At 36.7% G+C, this 6,532-nt stretch overlaps 1 pseudogene across 1 annotated transcript; it reads right to left on the bottom strand.

Moving 5' to 3' along the window:
• Nucleotides 1-348: 348 nt before the first annotated feature.
• LOC306645542 (interleukin-1 receptor-associated kinase 1-binding protein 1-like) lies at nucleotides 349-6,281 on the bottom strand (annotated as a pseudogene). The gene is made up of 3 exons: nucleotides 5,966-6,281; nucleotides 5,389-5,851; nucleotides 349-400 (listed from the first exon to the last, which is right to left on the bottom strand). The product of its transcript is annotated as an interleukin-1 receptor-associated kinase 1-binding protein 1-like (transcript).
• Between the last annotated feature and the right edge of the window lie 251 nt (nucleotides 6,282-6,532).

Raw genomic sequence — 6,532 nt, 5'->3', positions numbered from 1 at the left:
TTTTTTTAAAAGGAGAAAAAAAGAAAATCTACAGTATAACAGTCATATACTAATGAAACCTCCCTGTGTTCAGTAGCCTGATGCATGAGAAGTACCTGACAATGAGCTTCAAACCTCCAGCAGGCGTCTCAGGATGGGATTTTCCCACCTAAAGATCGGAGCTCTGGCTCCCAGGATTATCCAAGATGGTCGCTCTGACTTGAAAATGTGTTGGGAAATGGGGAGCTGCAGCTCAGGGTGTGGATGAGGTCACCTGGAGGTCCTGGAGGCGGGATGCGGTTGGTCCAGCAGTGGTCCTGGAGGTCGGGTGTGTTTGGTGTGGTTGTGGATCCTGGAAGCCGGGTGCAATCAGTTGGTCTGGGGTCCCGGTGATAGGGCGCTGTCAGTTAGTCTGGGGGTCCTGGCGGCAGGGAGCAGTCAGTCAATGTGAGGGCCCCAGAGGCAGGGAGTGATCGGTCAGGCTGAGGCATCCTGGAGATGGGGCTTAGTCAGTCTGGCCAGGGGTCCTTCGGGGCCTGGCTGTCGTCTCAAAATGGAAGCAGCCACGTGTAATCAAACCTGCAGGTACTCTAACAGTGAACTTCCAGGCAACAGCAGGCAGCTGGTGCTCTACTGGCGGTCGGCGATCAGTTTGCTCTAACATAAGTTTTCTGTGCACACGTATGAAAATACCTAAGTGAATCCCACCATAGTGCCCACCCACAAGAATGGGGTCCTCATTAGAATAAGATGATATTCTATGCTTGTATGGTTTTATCCAAATAGATTGTACTGTCATGTATAACTATAAAGAACCAACAAAAAATAAAGTAAGTTAATAAATTGGATATTTAATACAGGTAATTTAGCATTTAATACAAATTAAGTATTTGTGAATATTTAGCAGCAGTGGGTTCTTAACTCTTTTGGAGTTATGGATCTTTTTGAAGGCATTTACATAATTTTGTCATATAGTCTCAGGATTTCATGGTTCTCTTGAACTGTATCTAGTCCTCTAGATCAAGAACCTTTGCTCTGTAGTGTCCTGCAGTGTCAGGCACTTGTGAAATGAAATGTGAAGGACAGCTTGGGATTATGCTTCTAGTAATGTCAGAACTAGTGTGTAGCTAATTAAATTTCCCACTGGGAAATGTAGCGGGTGGCTAGGGACACTGAATTTTAAAAAGAGACATATTTGCAGGCTTTTGAGAGATATGAATATAGTAGCCAAGATGGGAGAAAATTCTTGGCAAGAAGGGAATCTCACTGAGATGAGCACAGCATTCTAAACTACTTTCCCTTCAAGTCATTGCTCTTTGATTCTTAAGCAGCAAGGACCCAGAGCTCAAAGAACCAATCAGAAAATGATTTCTAAGAGGCAAAGAATTTGAGCAGAGCTGTCATCAGTTTCTCATGACTGGGCACACAAAAAATGAGGTTTAGGGTTGCAGAGGCAGCAAAAATTCAAGAAGCCAAAATCTTGCAGAGAAGGAGTCTAAGTCACTTATGTTCTCAAAGCATTCACTGATCAAAAAGAGGTGGCAAAGCGGTAAAAACTGCCAAAACAGAGCTTTCTCACAGTGCTGAGAGATAAAAATTGAATTTTGGGGTCTTCCAAGGATAAGATGACTCCAGGACAACCTGGAACTGGAAAAATAACCCTCTTCACCACTCCCCCAAATGCCTGGGAATTAAAGACACAGTGGATGGGTTAACAGCCTGTCTGAGTCATCTGAAGAAATGATTGGTCATCTGAAAGATGGTCCAGCATAAAATGCCCAGGCTGAAGCATGATGGGTTTAAAAAAAAAAGAAGATCCGAAAATTTAGAGGAAAAGAAAGCATTGAAGTCATGAAACTAGTACACAAGGGCAAACACACATGTAGGCTGGATACATAAAAAAGAAACAGCATGATTTGGAAACAATATTCAAGAGATAAAGGATGAAAAGTGTCCAAGACTGATTAAAGATACCAAACTGTAAATTTAAGACACATTTTAAAACGCAGTGGTGTAAATCAAAAGGAAACCACATATAGATACATCGCACTAAAATTCTAATAGAGAAAAATATAGGGTAAATCTTTGAATCATTCAAAACCAAAATGAAAAAGGAACACAGCAGAGGGACAATGGGAAAAACAAGTACTAACCAGATAGATACAGACCCAAATAAGAGTAATTCATTACATGTGATCTGTCTTAATACTCCAATTAAAAAGCAAAAATGAATAGAAAAACACCCACACGTATATCCTTCTTACTCACTAGGATACCTTGCATCTAAAGACTCAGAAAAAATAGATTTTAAGCCATGCTACTAGAAATGAGGAGGACATTTTAAAGGGTCAACCCATTAGGAAGATAAAATAATTCAAGTTTACATGAACCTAATAAGGTAACTTCAAAGTATGTAAGGCAAATTCTGACAGTGTGAAAAGGGAAATGGATAAACTCACAGTTAGAGTGGAAGATTTGAACCATATTTAAAAAATTTTTAAATGTCTTAATTAATTAATTTATTTATATGTGGAGCTGAGGATCAAACCCAGCACCTCTAAATGATAGGCAAGCACTTACCACTGAGCCACAACCCCAACCCCAACATCTTTAATTTTTAAAATTTTTAGTTATAATTGAATAAAATTCCAAATCTTATCAGTAACAGAAACCTTATTTTAATAGCATTCTTTTTAAAAAGTAGTTAAATGACATTAAACAAAATAAGTCAAATTCAAAATGACAAGTGTCATTGATTTCTCTCATATGTGGAAGCTAAAGGGAAAAACAGAAAAAATGGATGTCCTAAAAGTAGAAAGGAGACCATTGGGGTAGAGGAAGGGGATAAGTAGGAGAGAGGAGAGGGGGTATTGATGAAACTGATCAAATTATGTTATCTGCATGGACAAATGATACCTACTATTCTGTATCATTAATATGTACCAATAATTTAGAAAGAAACCTAGAATATAGTGGGTCTGTTTCAAATATCTTAATTACAAAAAAACTTCTGTCTTTCAGAAAGTAGCAATTATAAAAATTTTTAGTTTTGGAAAGATTTTTTAAAAAAGTTCTAGCATAAGACATTCAGTCAGGATTAAGTTCAGGAAAAGGTTTATTCTAGTAGGCTTTGGTTATTTAGGTTCCCTAAATAATTCATTGTGAATCTCCAGTGTATGCTATGTGTCAGACATTATCAATTGACAACTAATTTGATACCTTTAATCTATGTATATAGAATGCCATAGATAAAACAAGTCTAATTTTTGAAGGATTTCTTCCCTTGGCAGTTTCATAGAAGTGCAGGATTTCATTCTACAGATTTTTTTTTTAAGCAACAATCTTTATTCTTTAATTTAAAAAAGTGTTGCTAACTTAAAAAAAAATTTGCCTTAGGTATTTCATGCTAAATTGATAATCTTCTTTATCAAATATGATGGAACCAAATATATTATGAAGTCATGGCTAAGAAAAATCTGCCCATGTGACTAAATTTTAATTGTTTCAGGTCTACTTAAGAAAAAGTAGGTAGTGATGAACACTATATCCTGGAATATTTTGTTGGAAAGAAATATTGATATATGAATATCAAGACCTACCAAAGGAAAAACCCTATGTCCTAGATGTATGGAGAATGGAAAGCATATGCTGTAACAGACTTAGGATACAATCACTTGAAGATAATATATAATGTCAATAGCAATGGCATGTACTTGTTAAATAGCTTAGGATCATTATATATCAGTGTATGACCTGCATTGTTTAAATAGGTAACTAATAGCTTCTTATGCTCTCAAGTACTTTAAATGTGGCAGCGTAACTAAGGAAGTATACTTTTTTTTTTTTTTTTTTTTTTTTTTGGCGTTGCTGGGGATTGAACCCAGAGGTCTTGTGCTTATGAGACAAGCACTCTAGCCAACTGAACTATATCCCCAGCTCTTTAAATTTTTAATCTAAATTAATTTTCAAAACTGATATTTGATCTAGTTACTGGATCTTTTAAGCATGTTTGGAACAACTTTGGCATTGGTGAATCAATTTTTCAAGCTGTACATTATAGGGATTTAATACGTGATCAAGTATTTATGATAAAATTTCGCATCTGAATTGAAATGTGCTATAATGTAAAAGATACACTGAATTTTAAAAGACTTAGTTAAAAAAAGAATACTAATCTCCTTAATAATTTTTGAAATATTTATTATATACCAAATGATAATACTTTGGATATACTGGCTCAAATAAAATATGTTATTAGTATTAGTTTTAACTGATTTTTGTTTTACTTTTACAATGCATGTACTAGAATATTTTACATTACATATGTACCTTGTACTGTATTTGTATTATGTGGGTGCTAGAATCATCTAAGAAGCCCTGTAGAAGAGTCTAATTCATGCATTATGTCAGTTTTGGGCATCACAGTATTTTCCTAGTATACCTCCTTGTCCTTTTATTCAAAAGTATTGTTTATCATTCTTTTGTTAATGTTGTGAAGTTATTGGTTTGCATCTTCATAAAATGGTCTGGACCTAGTAAGAAAATTATTAGATATATTGAGAAGGAGAGTCCTCTATGAATTTCCTCCTCCTACATTTCTTGCTAGGTGTGGCAAGAATGCAAGACTTTACCTGAGCTATTTCTCAGGACTGAGTTCTACAGTGAGCCTCTTTGAAGGATGAAGCAATGTCTCCTTTCAGGACAAGGAGAAGGTTTGCTTTTGCTCATAAATAAAAAGCAATGAATTTTTCCAGTTCAGTAGTCCTCAGCTATAAGTAACCTGCCGTTTGTGTAACTATAATGTTTATGGCCGTATTGTGCTTCCCTTTGTAACTCAGGACAATGGAAACCAATGACAATATGCTGATGTTCCTGCTCCTTGTTCCATGAGTAATAGAACTGTTTCTGTCCCTGGAGTCTCATGTATTCTGTCAGCATCCCAGAAACTGTAACAGGCTAAATTACTAACTTGTAAATAGCTAAAATCATGAATTTAGAAAATGATGGGATATAAAAAATTCCTTTTATATGTAAATATTTTTATCTTTGAAAATTTTAATTTGCGGAAGCCTAGTTTTTATATAAAAATGTGGCATCATATAAAACAGGTGAAATAAAAGTATCAGTGGTTTTCCTATATTGATAATATTATACATTGATATATTATACATTGATAATATTATACATGTATGAATTGTTGGTATACAGAAGTGTGCCCATATTACATTTATTTCCCAAGAACATTTCTCAGTAAGTTCTTGAAAACAGAAAAGGTGAACATTCTATGGGACTATATTCAAGGACTGAAAGATCTTATAAAGAAACAGTTTATCTATTACACAATATATATACTTAGAACAAAAGGAAACTTTATAAAAAGTACAAAAATAGATTAAAAAATACAAATACAATATATTTGTTTGGAACTTTAGAGATTTTTTTTCCTTCTCTTTCTTCTACCTCAAAAGTTATAAGTACTTTTGAAGCAGCCTGTATTGTTGCACTTCTATTGTTTTTTGTTGTACAGTTAATGAACTTGAGAGTCTGGATCATCTGGTTGGTCATCCATTGTTTTGTGTCTTCTTTGATTAGTAAAGGTTTTCCCAGGGTTTGACCAACAAAGTTACAGACTTCTTGAGCTTTGTGCCATGCATTCTCAACCGCAACAGGAAAGCTTGCATGGAAGATTCTCAACAGATCCTGGAGTATGATAGAATTGGGGTGGGCTGATGACAACAGAGTTATCTAGCTTTTCAACAAGGAAATTATAAATATTTTCATTTTCCAAATTCAGTAAATGTAATGTGAACTTCTGCTTCCAGGTGATAAGCATTTTCCACTCTTCTAAAATACTTTGTCACAGTTACATTTTCTGCTTTAGTAGTCAAGAGCATGGGCTTTGGGGTCAAAAGTTTATGGAGTCTACACTGGGCCACCTCCCAGATGTGAGCAAGCTACCTGCCAGGAATTGCTCTGGTCCTGAGAGTTCTCTGCAGACCCTGCTGCTGGAGACACTGCATGATGTAGTCTAGGCCGGGCCAGCACCCTTCTTGGCCTCCACCGCCTCCTTGGTGCTGCTCCCTGGCACTGCCACTAGTGCCCTGTCAGGGCCAGCAGACACCTCCGCAGTGCCACTCGCGTGCACTTCGCGCGTCTTGGCTTGGGCCTGTGCTGAGGAAAGGGGGCGGCAGACATCGTGTAGTGTTTGTCCACCAGGGATCAGATTGTTCTCCCGGTTCCCAATCAGCCCAAGGAACCAGTTCTATGAACACGCACGATGGAGAAGCCAGCTGCAGCGACATAACTAGGGCCGCTGCATTTCCGTGGCAACTCCCGGCAGACTTGAACAACTTTTTTCCGGTAACATATAAAAGAAATCAACTTGGGAAGGGATGCAGAAAATTGGGAACACAATGAATAAATGGGTCTAATGTATATAGCAAAACAGCGTGCCTAACGACTTCCTAATGCATGTTTATTTCTCAAATGCATAAATTTCAGAGTTCCATATTAAGCTACAAATCAATAGCAAAAATAATTAGAAATTTGTCAT

The sequence above is a fragment of the Sciurus vulgaris genome, assembly GCF_902686455.1.
Source record: "Sciurus vulgaris genome assembly, chromosome: 15".
NCBI classification, from domain to species: Eukaryota; Metazoa; Chordata; class Mammalia; order Rodentia; family Sciuridae; genus Sciurus; species Sciurus vulgaris.
This window is presented reverse-complemented; position numbering and strand designations above follow the sequence as displayed.